Source organism: Bos mutus, chromosome 7 (genome assembly GCF_027580195.1).
Source record: "Bos mutus isolate GX-2022 chromosome 7, NWIPB_WYAK_1.1, whole genome shotgun sequence".
Lineage (NCBI taxonomy): Eukaryota > Metazoa > Chordata > Mammalia > Artiodactyla > Bovidae > Bos > Bos mutus.
In genome coordinates this window covers 52,950,669-52,964,727 of record NC_091623.1, presented here as the reverse complement: position 1 = coordinate 52,964,727, position 14,059 = coordinate 52,950,669, and the positions used below count along the sequence as shown (strand labels likewise).

At 45.0% G+C, this 14,059-nt stretch overlaps 1 protein-coding gene across 3 annotated transcripts in view; it reads left to right on the top strand.

Annotated features, from left to right (window-relative positions):
* The window catches only part of LOC102265059 (zinc finger protein 791-like), a 75,954-nt gene that overhangs the window by 32,024 nt on the left and 29,871 nt on the right, over positions 1-14,059 (top strand). Inside the window, exons 2-3 of one of the 3 annotated variants that reach the window (XM_070373604.1) lie at positions 2,444-2,488; positions 8,407-8,551. The exons of 1 other annotated variant lie outside the window; for it this stretch is intronic. The gene's annotated coding sequence lies outside the window, so the exon portion shown is untranslated. The remainder of the gene's footprint in view (positions 1-2,443; positions 2,489-8,406; positions 8,552-14,059) is intronic. One more of the 3 variants, XM_070373605.1, reaches the window with a different exon arrangement.

Sequence of the window (14,059 nt, the reverse complement as noted above, 5' to 3'; positions counted from 1 at the left end):
TGGAAATGTTCCTGGGTATTCTTACCTGTCAGCACTACCCCTCCCCTGGTCTGTCACCCTGGAAAGATTTATTCATTTATGTGAGCCTCAGTTATTAAAAAAAATTAAAATTTATGTAACCAGTGGAGATTGAAAGATAGTATAAAATATTTCCAGAGAGGCAAGGAATAGGTGAACTTCAGGGAAAAAAAAAAAATGTTCTTCTGCTACATTGGTTGTATTAAAAATTCTTGTTTCTCTTTTTCTTCCTCCCGGAACAGGTGTAGTAATTTTCTGAAGTCTGTTTTTGTTTTTTTTTTTTTTATCAGTTTTGGGGTTTTTTGAGGGGGTTCCAGTGCAATTCCAGGGCTTAGGCTTGAGGTGTTCAAGTACAATTTTTTATTGAAATGAGTCGAGGGATGAATTGGGAGATTGGGGTTGACATCTTTACACTACTATGTATAAAATAACTGATAAGAGTCTACTGTATGGCATAGGGAACTCTCCTCAGTACTCTGTGGTACCCTAAATGGGAAGGAAATCTAAAAAAGGATATGTGTATTTGTATAACTGATTCACCTTGCTGTACAGTAGAAACTAACCCAATATTGCAAAGCAGTTATACTCCAATAAAAATTAATAAAAAAAGGTAAAATAAAATGTTCTAGAGAAATTAAACAAATAAGATTATTGAAATATAGTTGATTTACAATGTATTTCAGGTATACAGCAAAGTGATTCTGATATATATATACATGCGTATATGTATATATGCATGTATATATATTATTTTTTAGATCTTTTTCCATTATGGGTAATCAAAATTGAGTATAGTTCCCTATGTTCTACAGTAGGCCCTTGTTGATTATCTGTTTTATATATAGAAGTGTGTATATTTTAATCCCAAACTCCTAATTTATCCTTTCCCCAATTACATGTTTATAAAACAATTTCTTGCCGTGGAAATAATAATTCACATTTTCCGAGAGTAGTAGATACTTATGGGTTTCTTGTTGACTTAGAAGAATATAATTTTCTTCCCTCCTTTCTACATAAACACCAGGTTTGTGTGATTTTGCTGGAATCACAGCTCACACCCACAATGGAAGGAGCCCTTAAGCTGAGAGAAACAACAGAGCCCTGGAAAGCTGGGGATACAAGTGCACATGGTGCAAGGGGTTTGTGGGGAGAGAGGATGTGGTGACTCCCTTTTGAAGTTGTTAACATGGTCCCCCCAGAGCTGTTTCGAGTCATAGGTTGGAGTTTTGCATTCACAGCGTAGCTGTGCTCAGAGTGTAATTTGTCTACGTTGAGAAAGTTTGTGACAGTCAGGAGTTCTGAGTCCTGGGTTGGGTTCCTGCATGCGTGCTCAGTAACTCAGTCATGTCTGACTCTTTGCAACCCCATGGACTGTAGCCCGCCAGGCTCCTCTGTCCATGGGATTCTCCTGGCAAGAATACTGGAGTGGGTTGCCATTTTGTCCTCCAGGCGATCTTCCCAACCCAGGGATCGAACCCGAGTCTCCCACATCTTCCTGCATTAGCAGGCACCCTGAGCCACCTGGGAAGCCCCATGTCCTGGGTTAGGGGTCACAAATTTGGGAGTTCATTTGAGTCAGCACCTTAAATTGAATTCTGCTGAGTTTTCTCACTGGGGGGAACAGATGCCTGAGAAAGGGAGTGGTCCCTTTATTCCCTAAGGAGAGTAGGGCATGTGGCGCTCCCAGGGTTCATTCCTGTGGCTGCTCCAGTGCCCCTACCCTCCTTCACCAGGAACTGACCCGGTCAAGCAGTTCTGTCTTAATCAGGAGAACCTGCGTGCATGCTTGCTCAGTCGTTTCAATTGTGTCTGACTCTTCGCAATTCTGTGGACTAGCCCGCCACGCTCCTCTGTCCATGCTCTAGGCAAGAATACTGGAGTGGATTGCCATGCCCTCCTTCAGGGGATCTTCTGGACCCAGGGATTGAACCTGAGTCTCTAATGTCGCCTGCATTGGCAGGCAGGTTCTTTACCACCAGTGCCACGTGGGAAGCCCCCCAGGAGAGCCTGCTGCTGCTGCTGCTAAGTCGCTTCAGTCATGTCCGACTCTTAGCGACCCCATGGACTGCAGCCTACCAGGCTCCTCCGTCCATGGAATTTGCCAGGCAAGAGTACTGGAATGGGTTGCCATTGCCTTCTCCGCCAGGAGAGCCTGGCATGTATTAAATTTTCTGAGTGTGGCTCTGTCTGTCCTGTAGGACTCAGGCTGCTTATCTGTGCTGATTCCAAAGTTTGTGGTTTTTTTCCTTTGGATTCTTCTATCCATTAAACAGTGCAGTCCTTTGGCTCTAACTTCCTTTAACACTTTGTAATTAATTCCCTGTGTGGGAAATAACATTTTTAGTTTCTGGGGCTTTAAAAAATCAGAGATGATGTCATAAGGCAAGACAATTGTGGAACTAAATAGAATCTTTGTTCCTTTTAGGGAAGAGAAGCTCAAGATGTGAGATGAATGTGCTTACATTTTCAGGTATGCGTTTTCTTTTATGTCAGTGTGCACATCTTTAGAGTATATTGCAGGATTTCCTGATGGCTCAGTCAATAAAGAGTCTGCCTGCAATGCAGGAGACCTGGGTTCAATCCCTGGGTTGGGAAGATCCCCTAGAGAAGGAAATGGCAACCCACTCCAGTATTCTTGGCTGGAGAACTCCATGGACAGAGGAGCCTGGCGGGCTACAGTCTATGGGGTCACAAAGAGTTGGACTCGACTGAGTGACTAATACTTAGAATATATTAAAATTTAAAAGGCTATAGCAGGGGATTCCCTGGTAGTCCAGTGGTTAGGAGATTTCACTGCCCAGGCGGGAGTTCAGTCCCTGCTCGGGGAACTAAGATCCTACAAGCCATGCAGTGTAGCCAAAGGAAAAAAAAAGCTAAAGCAATGGAATTTCTATCTTCACTGATGTGAGGACAGCTAATCAAAGCTTATGTCAGGGAGAGACGTTAAAGAAGGAGAGGACATTTATATACCTAGGGTTGATTCATGTTGCTGTATGGCAGAAACCAATACAATATAGTAAAGCAATTGTCTTTCACTTAAAAATAAATTTTAAATAAAAGCTTACACCAATCTTTGAAAATTCTACTGTGTTTAAAGAACTAAACCCAAACCCTTGTTGCATTATAATGTTGTATTTATTCCTGAAAATACTTCTCCCCCTCCTTGATGTGAGATACAGAGAAGGTGCAAACTGGGATGTACCTTAACCTTCTAGTTAGCAAGGATGTGGCAATTTTCATTCTGTATGGTTTATCCTTTTGTAGCCATTAGTGTTTAAAGGAGCGGCTGTGGTTTCCCACGTATTGTTGTTGTTTAGTCCCTAAGTTGTGTCTGACTTTTTCTGACCCCATGTACTGTAGCACACCAGGCTTCCCTCTCCTTCACCATCTCCCGGAGTTTGCTCATGTCTATTGAGTCAGTGAGGCTCTCTCACCATCTCATCCTCTGCTGCCCTCTTCTCCTTTTGCCCTCAGTCTTTCCCAGCATCAGGGTCTTTTCCAGTGAGTCAGCTCTTTGCATCAGGTGGCCAAAGTATCGGAAGTTCAGCTTCAGCAACACTCCTTCCAATGAATATTCAGGGTTGATTTCCTTTAGGATTGACTGGTTTGATACAAAAATTAAAGACAGGTTATGAAATAGTAAAACATGGTATATATCTTTTTCTCTGCTTATTTTCAATAAACCTGCAAGATACAAAGCCTAACTTAAGCAAAGTAACTGCCCACCTATCCTGGCCCCGTGCATCTCTGTTACTCCAGCCACTGCAGATACACAGTTCTGATCATTTCTTGAGCTTCCTGTTAGTGTTTCCTCACATAAAAACAAGGCATTGTGAATGCATATTTTTCATACCCATTTTGTCCTTGTAAGGAGTGGTCAGACTCCATATTTTTAAAAATTTTTTGAAATACAGTTGATTTACAATGTTGTTAATTTCTGCTGTATAGCGAAGTGACTCAGTTATATGTGTGTGTGTATATATATATATATTCATTTTCACTATGGTTTATCCCAGGATATTGGATATATTTCCCTGTGTTAATATAGTAGAACTTTATTGTTTAGCCATTCTATATATCAGGGGTCCCCAGCCTCCGGGCCTAATGATCTGAGGTGAAGCTGATGTAGTAATAATAGAAAAGTGTCCAATAAATGTAATGGGCTTGAGTCATCCCAAAACCATCCCCTCACCACCACCCCAGTGCATGGAAAAATTGTCTCCCACAAAATCAATCTCGTGCCAAAAAGGTTGGGAACCAGTGCTATGTATAATAGTTTGCATCTGCTAATCCCAGACTCCCAATCCCTCTCTCCGCCACAGCCCCTCCCTCTTGGCAAACACAGGTCTGTTCTCTGTGTCTCTTCAGACTCCACATTTCTTTGAGGTTTGCTGACAGCTTATGCCTTACCCCTCTCTCTTCCTGCTGTGTCCACCCCTGAACAAGCTGATGACAAAGTCTGTAGTCCTCTGGCATTAGCTTCATGCTTCAGCCACACAAGCCCCTGTCTGTATGCAGAACCCTTGTCCTGGCCCCACCCCAAGATTCTTTGCTTGACCAAAGAATATTCTGACCCTGAACCTTACCCTGGGCCTATCTGTGTAGTTCCTTGCGAAATCTAGTTTTAGCTAATAAGTAGTTCCTTAGCAAGTCCAGAAACCCCACTAATAAGTCAGTTAACCCAGAGCTCCCCAATTCCTCATATCTGATCATTTTCTGTGTCCAATTGGGTTCCTGTGCCCCACCGCCACCCCTCAGGTGATGTGTGCTCACCCTGACCTAACTTCAGTAAGAATCCTGTGAGGTCAGTGTATCCAGACCCACTAAGCCCTGTTTTTCCTTCAAGTAAGTTTCTATCCACTGACCCCGAACCTTGCTCTCTGGCCATGATTTCCCGCTTCAATATGCTGTGTTCAGAGCTGAGCACAGTCTCATTTCCCATCTGCTGTGAAATCTCAGCCCATCGGTCTCCATACCTGTCCCAACGGTTCTGGATGAAATCCACTTTATCCTGTTTCTGTCATTGAATGGTTTTTTCTCTAACACCCCCTAGCCATGATCAAAACCCAGGCCAGGCCCCCTTTCCTTGCTTGCTGAAGCCATTTCAGCGCTACTTGAAAGGCCAGCCCTACCTACCCCCTAAGACCTCAATTATGTGGGTTATAGGCTTTTTAAAAATTTATTTATTTTCAGCTACACTGGGTCTTCATTGCTGCATGCAGGCTTTCTCTAGTTGTAGCAAGTGGGGGCTACTCTCTAGTTGCTGTGCACAGGTTTCTCATTGCGGTGGCTTCTCTTGTTGCAGAGCCCAGGCTCTAGGGGTCATGGGCTCAGTAGCTGTGGTCCTGTGGCATATGGAGTCTTTCCAAATCAGGGATGGAACCCGTGTCCCCTGCATTGGCAGGAGGATTCTTAACCACTGGACCATCAGGAAAATCCGGCTTTCTTTATATGTGGTGTTTTTTTTTTTTTGGCCTCACCGTGTGGCATGCAGGATCTTAGTTCCCTGACCATGGATCGAACCTGTGCCCCCTGCATTGGGAGCACAGGGTCTTAACCACTGGACCAGCAGGGAAGTCCCAGTCATAGACTTTTTCCTCCTTGAGTGTGTGTGTTTGCATGACACACCAGCATCAGTCTCAACGTGGGAACCAGACCACTGTAGGTGACGATGACAGTTGGCACCATGAGCAGCATGGCCAGGCATGATGCACCCCTGGAGGTCTGTCTTCTCTTGCTCTGACTTGCTCACCTGCTCTGCGTTTTGTTGACAGCTGGTGCTGGGGGCTGCTCGGTGCTGGTGAGCTTGTGCTGGCTGCTGTGCTGCCTTGTGTTCTGTTGTTGACCCCACCAGGCCTCAGTCTTAGGTTCAGCAGATGAGAGTGGCAGTTTCAATTCCTTGGCTTTGGGGAGCAGTAGTATCGCATTGGGCTTCCCTGGTGGCTGCCAGAACCCACCTGCCCATGCAGGAGACTTGGGTTTGATCCTGGATTGGGAAGCTCCCCTGAAGAAGGAAATGGCAACCAAGTCCAGTATCCTTGCCTGGGAAATCCCATGGAAATGGCAGTTGCAAAAGAGTCGGACATGACTTAGCGACTAAACAACAAAGTATGGAATTGGGCTCTCATCGAATTAGTCCTGGGTCGATATCTTTGCCGGGATCTATCTGTGTGTTAGAGTGAAGCTGTGACAGAGGCAGGGTTGGCTGGCCCTGATATACCCCAGTGCGGGGTGGGAGAGAGGGACTCTATGCTGTGCAGGAGGTGGTTTCAAGGAGTGTTGCTCCTGAAAGAACAGTCATTTGAAAAGAGAGAGGGACTTCCCAAGTGGTCCAGTGGTTAAGACTCCCAGCTTCCACTGCATCGGGTGCAGGATCAACCCCTGGTTGGGGAACTAAGATCCCACATGCTGTACCATGCTACATTGCTTCAGTCATGTCCGACTCTTTGGGACACTGTGGACTGTGGCCCACCAGGCTCCCCTGTCCATGGGATTCTCCAGGCAAGAATTCTGGAGTGGGTTGCCATGCCCTCCTCCAGGGGATCTTCCCAATCCAGGGATTGAACCCCATCTCCTGCATTGGCAGGGGGGTTCTTTACCACTAGCACCAGTGTGGCCAAAAATTTGAGAGAGAGAGAGAGAAGAGAGGGGAAAGGCAACAGACAGTAGTTGGCAGGCTAAAACCGTACTCCCCTAACACAGAGGGCTCACTTGCACCCTAAAGTTCCTCTTAAGTTTCTCTGCCCCCGCCTCTACTGCAGCAAAGCTCCTGACCCTCAGAGGTACAGGGGCAACATGTAGCACAGCCAAGGGGTTAGTTCAGACTGACTTTAAACCTCAAGTTAGTTTAAACTTACTTTAAACCACACAGCAACAGTTGTCATGAATGAGACCCCTATTCCTGCTGGCACATACGTGAGGCCCTCAGTAGGGAAAATCTTATAAATACCACAGTGGAGAGGTCACTATCTCCCCTGGAATATGTTCAGTGACTAAAAAAACAACACAGGGATGGACAGGAGAGAGGAAACAAAGGAAGAATATAGAAACAAGGGTCCACAATTGGACCCAACTGGAAGTCTAAAATACACTAAAAGACTTTAAACAACCCAGATGATAAAGGGGTACTTTTTGGTTTCTGGGCCCCTACAGCAGAGCTTCTGAATTAATTTGGTCATCTGCTGTGTTGCATTGATTCACAAACCTTCATGCAAATAATCAGTGCTGGGTTTCCAATTATATTAGAATCCCAGTAAACTTAAGCAGGGCTTTCCTTGGTGGCTCAGTGGTAAAGAATCCGCCTGCCAGTGCAGGAGATTGCGGGTTTGGTCCCTGTTGGGAAGATCCCTGGAGAAGGAAATGGCAAGCCACTCCAGTATTCTTGCCTGGAAAATTCCATGGACAGAGGAGCAGGCAGGCTACAGTCCATGGGGTCAAAAAAGAGACACAACTGAGCAACTAAACAACAACAAACTTAAGCAAGGAACTCCCCATAATCTTAGAGGAATTACTGAATAGGCATATCTTTAATGATTGTCAGCCAACTCTTCTCTTGCCCAAATTCTCCCATGGTCAGAGGATCGATTTTCCTAAAGTACTCTATAGTAAACAGGAAAGCTCTGTACCAGTGAGTCAAAATTAAAATTAAATACTTTTTGCTAATTGCAAATTGGCTTGACAAAGTAGGACCCCACAGTCTACCCCCCTAGGTAAATTGCATTATTGTGCTCATGCTCAGTTGTATCCGACTCTTTGTGACCCCATGGACTGTAGCCTGCGAGGCTCCTCTGTCCACGGGATTTTTCAGGCAAGAATACTGGAGTGGGTTGCCATTTCTTTTTGCAAGGGATCTTCCCAGCCCAGGGATCAAACCTGAGTCTCCTTTATTCCTACATTGCAGGGAGATTCTTTCCCCGCTGAGCCATCGAGGAAGCCTAAATTACATCATATGGGCCAATGAAAATTAAACAGGGCCTTGAAGGATGGAAGACCATTACAAAAAAAAATTTTTTTTGGCCACACCACATAGCACACAGGATGTTAGTTCCTCGCCCAGGGATCGAACCTGTGCCCCCTGAAGTGGAAATGCAGATTCTTAACCACTGGGCCGCCAGGGAAGTCCCCACAAAAATTATTTAGCAAAGAGGTGATTGCTCCCTGTACTTCTCCTTTTCACAGCTGAGTTTGGCCTGTTCTTAAATCTAAAAAGACTGAATGACCCCTGATAGTGGATTACCGAACACGTGAGGTTGTGGTCACACCAAATGAACCTCTGTACTTAGTCCCCAGCATTGTGGAAATTACCAACTCCATCCCGTCAACAGCTGGCAGGTACCCTGCTCTCACAGATTCGGATAAATTTGTTGTGTTTGGTGCCTATTTCAACAGCTGCTTTGCTGCCCTTGGCCCTCACCTCTGAAGGGACGTGACACACCTTGACCGGGTTAGCTTTGGGAACCTCAGCACCGTTGCCACTGCACACGGGCTCTGCAGGCAGGATGTGAGCTGCATCCTCTTGGCTCCAAGAGCACAGGTATGACATGACATTGATGACATTCTCCTCTGAGGACGTTCATTTGACATTCAGGACATTGCAGATACTGAAAAAAGTTGCTCATGGAAAGTGCATGGGTCATTAGCCCATCCATAAGTAAGGCCCTGACCCCTTGGTTAAATTCCTGAAAATGATGTGGTAAATAAACAAGGGGCTCCTTCCTCCCTGACTATGAAAAAAATAACAATGGTCCCTCTCTGCACCCACAGCAACTCCTAGGTTGTTTTGATGTTTGGAAGGCAACATATTCTTTTTTTTTTCTTAATGAAGTTTGTTTTTTGGGGCTGTGCTGGGTCTTTGTTGCCGGGCAGGCTTTTCTCTAGTTGCAGCGAGCAGGGGCTACTCTCTCTTATGATGCATGGGCTTCTCATTGTGGTGGCTTCTCTTGTTGCAGAGCACAGGCTCTAGAGCGCAGGCTCAGTATTGAGGAGCATGGACTTAGCTGCTCCGTGGCACATGGGATCTTCTAGGACCTGGGATCAAACCCATGTCCCCTGCATTAGCAGGCAGATTCTTCACCACTAAGCCTCCAGGGAAGCCCCTGATAATAAGACCCTCTTGAAATACAATGAAGCCAAACCTGAGCCTCTGGCTCAGCCTTCCTGTAGGAAAGGGCTCCCTCCCCTCCTCCAGTCCCTTTCTAGGTACCATAGTTTTGGAAGAGGTCACTTTTCACCATTCAGTTCAATGTTACTTGTAGGCTTGTCATGTGTGACTTTTATCATGTTGAAGTGTATTCATTCTGTGCCTAATTTGTTGAGTTTTTATCATGAAAGGATGTTAAATTTTGTCAAATTCTATTTCTGCATCTATTGAGGTGATCATATAATGCTTTTCATCTTTTAAAAAAAGATTTGTAATACTTTTTCTTTTGGCTGTGCTAGGTCCCAGTTGTGGTTGGTGGGATCTTTAATTAGCATGTAAGCTCTTTAGCTTCAGCATGCAGGATCTAGTTACCTGACCAGCAATCGAACCAGGGCCCTTGTGTGGGGAGGTCAGAGTTCTTAAGTACTGGACCACCAAGGAAGTCCCAATTGTTATTTCTTTAAATAAGCTTTCTACTATTCTCCCTCTCTTCTCCTTATGGGATTTTCATGATGCACATATTATGTCTTTTCTTGTGACCTCATGGACTGTAGCCTGCCAGGCTCCTCTGTCCATGGGATTCTCCAGGCAAGAATATTTGAGTGGGTTGCCATTTCCTTCTCCAACGGATCTTCCCAACCCAGGAATCGAACTGGGGTCTCCTGAATTGCAGGCAGATTCTTTACCGACTGAGCTACGAGGGAAGCCAGTGTCTTTTGTTGATGTTCCCTGCAGCTGTGAAAGTGCTGCACTCAGTATGCCAGCAAATTTGGAAAACTCAGCAGTGGCCACAGGACTGGAAAAGGTCAATTTTCATTCCAATCCCAAAGAAAAGTAATGCCAAAGAATGCTCAAATCACCGCACAATTGCACTCATCTCACACGCTAGTAAAGTAATGCTCAAAATTCTCCAAGCCAGGCTTCAGCAATATGTGAACTGTGAACTTCCAGATGTTCAAGCTGGTTTTAGAAAAGGCAGAGGAACCAGAGATCAAATTGCCAACATCTGCTGGATCATCGAAAAAGCAAGAGAGTTCCAGAAAAACATCTATTTCTGCTTTATTGACTATGCCACAGCCTTTGACTGTGTGGATCACAATAAACTGTGGAAAATTGTTCAAGAAATGGAAATACCAGACCACCTGACCTGCCTCCTGAGAAACCTGTATGCAGGTCAAAAAACAACAGATAGAACCAGACATGGAACAATGGACTGGTTCCAAACTGGGAAAGGAGTATGTCAAAACTGTATTCAACTTATATACAGAGTACATCACGGGAAATACTGGACTGGATGAAGCACAAGCTGGAATCAAGATTGCCGGGAGAAATATCAATAACCTCAGATATGCAGATAACACCACCCTTATGGCAGAAAGCAAAGAAGAACTAAAGAGCTTCTGGATGAACGTGAAAGAGGAGGGTGAAAAAATTGGCCTAAAACTCAACATTCAAAAAACTGAGATCATGCATTCAGTCCCAGCACTTCATGGAAAATAGATGGGGACACAATGGAAACAGTGACAGACTTTATGTGGGGGGGGGGGGGAGGCTCCAAAATCACTGCAGATGGTAACTGCAGCCATGAAATTAAAAGACACTTGTTTCTTGGAAGAAAAGCTATGACCAACCTAGACAGCATATTAAAAAACAGAGACATTACTTTACCGACAAAGGTCTGTATAGTCAAAGCTATGGTTTTTCCAGTAGTCATGTATGGATGTGAGTTGGACCATAAAGAAAGCCAAGTGCTGCAGAATTGATGCTTTTGAACTGTGGTGTTGGAGAAGACTCTTCAGAGTCCCTTGGACTGCAAGGAGATCCAACCTGTCCATCCTAAAGGAGATCAGTCCTGAGTGTTCATCAGAAGGACTGATGCTGAAGCAGAATCTCCAATACTTTGGCCACCTGATGTGAAGAGCTAACTCATTGGAAAAGACCCTGATGCTGGGAAGGGTTGAGAACAGAAGGAGAAGGGCATGACAGAGGATGAGATGGTTGGATGGCATCACTGTCTCAATAGACATGAGTGTGAGCAAGCTCTGAGAGATGGTGAAAGACAGAGAACCCTGGCATGCTGCAGTCCATGGGGTTGCAAAGAGTCGGACACGACTGAGCGACTGAACAAGTCTTGCAAAACATCTCCAGGAAGGTCCAGCCTTTGGAAGGGGTGTGTTAATTTTTTCTTTTTGTTGCAGCCATTCACAGGTGGGCAGAGTGAGATTATATACCTGTTAGCTACACACAAGCACTATAGTTTAACAGTCGGACTTCCGGGTAGCTCAGTTGGTAGAGAATCCTCCTACAATGTGGGAGACCTGGGTTCAGTCTCTGCGTCTGGAAGATCCCCTGGAGGAGGAAATAGCAGTCAACTCCAATATTCTTGCCTGGAGAATCTCATGGACAGAGGATTCTGGTGGGCTACAGTCCACTGGGTCACAAAGCATCAGCCATGACTGAGTGACTAATCCATGCATACAAAGTGTCAGGGTCCTTTGAAGCAGGCCATTATGTATGATTATAGTAACAACAGCAAGGAAAAGCAAGTCAAAGAAACCATTTCCATCATAGAGTCAGAGTTGGCTTTTCCTTGCAACAGCTGAGGATCAGAGTTGTCCCTTTTCACCACTACATGCTGTCTCATTGACTTGTGTTCTTCCTCTAGACGTAAATCACACAATTTGGCCACACAGTTTGTTTGTGAGGTTCCTGAAAGGGAATCTATGGATGATATATGGTCATCTGTTAACTTCTTATTCTATTTATTCATTTCTACTTTTTAAAAATTTTATTTTTAATTGGAGGATAATTGCTTTACAATGTTGTGTTGGTTTCTGCTAAGCAACATGAATCAGCTATAAGTATACATACATCTCCTCCCTCTTGACCTGCTTCTTTGATTTACAGAAAGAACTGACAAACTAGTCAAGGTTTTGTGTGATTAAATATTGGAAAGATGTGCTTGGGCGGGAGATGAGTAGGGCATGTAGGTGCCTCGTTTAAAAGTTAGTTCCATTATAGCTTTGCTGAAATGACAAGGAAAGGGACATCCTGCTGAGGGCATTTTCCTATAAAGAGACGTCTAAACTATCTCCTGAAGATGTGTTTTTTTAATCTTTTCTTGTGCCTTTGAATTTTTTTGGCCAATACTGGACAGGTTGTACTGTGAAAAGGAACTGAGGTAAATAGGCCTTTAATGTCAGGTTTGATGTTTATTTGTCTAAACTTAAGTTCTGTTGACTATTTGTTGTCACTGTCAGAGGTAAAATATCCTCAGTTGTCCTTGTTTTTGTCTCCCCTATCTACCTTGGGGATACTGTGTTAGTCACTCAGTTGTGTCTGACTCTTTGCAACCCCATGGACTGTAGCCCACCAGGCTCCTCTGTCCATGGGATTCTCCAGGCAAGAATACTGGAGTGGGTTGCCATGCCCTCCTCCAGGGGATCTTCCCAACCAAGGGATTTAACCCAGGTCTCCTGCATTGCAGCCCTTTGCTATGCTATGCTAAGTCACTTCAGTCATGTCCGACTCTGTGTGACCCCATAGATGGCAGCCCACCAGGCTCCCCCGTCCCTGGGATTCTCCAGCCAAGAATACTGGAGTCGGTTGCCATTTCCTTCTCCAATGCATGAAAGTGAAAAGTGAACATGAAATCACTCAGTCGTGTCCGACTCTTAGCGACCCCATGGATTGCAGCCTAACAGGCTCCTCCGTCCATGGGATTTTCCAAGCAAGAGTACTGGAGTGGGGTGCCACAGCCCTTTAGAGACTTCTAAATAAGTTCTGGAACATACCATTGTTTCTGAGTTCCCTACCATGATTAAACATATGTCTTCTGATGTAGTGGTTTGTTGTAGCTAAGAGGAAAGTTTTATCATCCCATGATCTGGTCTGAGTATTTTAATGAGCCTGTGTCCATGGGCTCTGCCCTTCTCTGGTGTGTTAAGAAAAATGTTTGGTCTTTGTCCACAGTCCTTAGCAAAGATTTCCCAAGGCCCTTGGACTCTGAGTGATACTGGTGATGTTGTTTTTAGTCGCTAAGTCGTTTCTGACTCTTTGTGACCCCATGGACTGTAACACACCAGGCTCCAGTCCTCCGCTACCTATGGGAGTTTGCTCAAATCCATATACATTGAGTCAGTAAGGCTATCTAACCATACCTCCTCTATTGATAATAAGAGCATCTTATGTTGTAATAAGGCAACTGTTTCTAGGCCCCTTGATGGCTTCAGGGTAGGGGTTTGGTCACCAGTGACCAGGAAGAACTTTCAGCCCAGTTCCCAGCCTCAAGAGAGGAAGGAGGTGCTGAAGATTGAGTCCTCCTCCAGCGGTCGACATAAGAAAACTCTATGGAAACCCCTAAAGCTCGGGATTCGGAGAGATCTGACTTGGTGAACCCATCAGTGAGCCAGGAAGCTGTCATGTGTGGAGATAACATGGAAGCTCCTGCCACCCCCACCCCCACCACTTTGCCCTGGGCACCCTTTCCACGTGGCTGTTCCTGATAAAAGAGTCAGAAATGATGGAGCGCACACACACACTCAAACATAAATACCCCAATAGAGGGGCTTCCCAGGTGGCTCCACTGAGAGCCCGCCTGCCAATGCAGGAGACACAGGTCTGATCCCTAGGTCAGGAAGATCCCCTGGAGAAGGAAATGGCAGCCCACTCCAGTATTCTAGCCTGGCAGGCTGCAGTCCATGGGGTCACAAAAGGGTCAGACACGATTTAGTGACTGAACAATAACCCCAATACAAAATAAAAAGTTTTAAAAAATCAAGTAAACTGGTAATAATAAGCAGTGCTTGTCTTCATTCTGATAGCTGCTCTAGACAATTAACAAAGATGAGGTGTTGTCCAGGGAACCTCTAAATTTGTGGTGGGTCAGGCAGAAATGTGTTT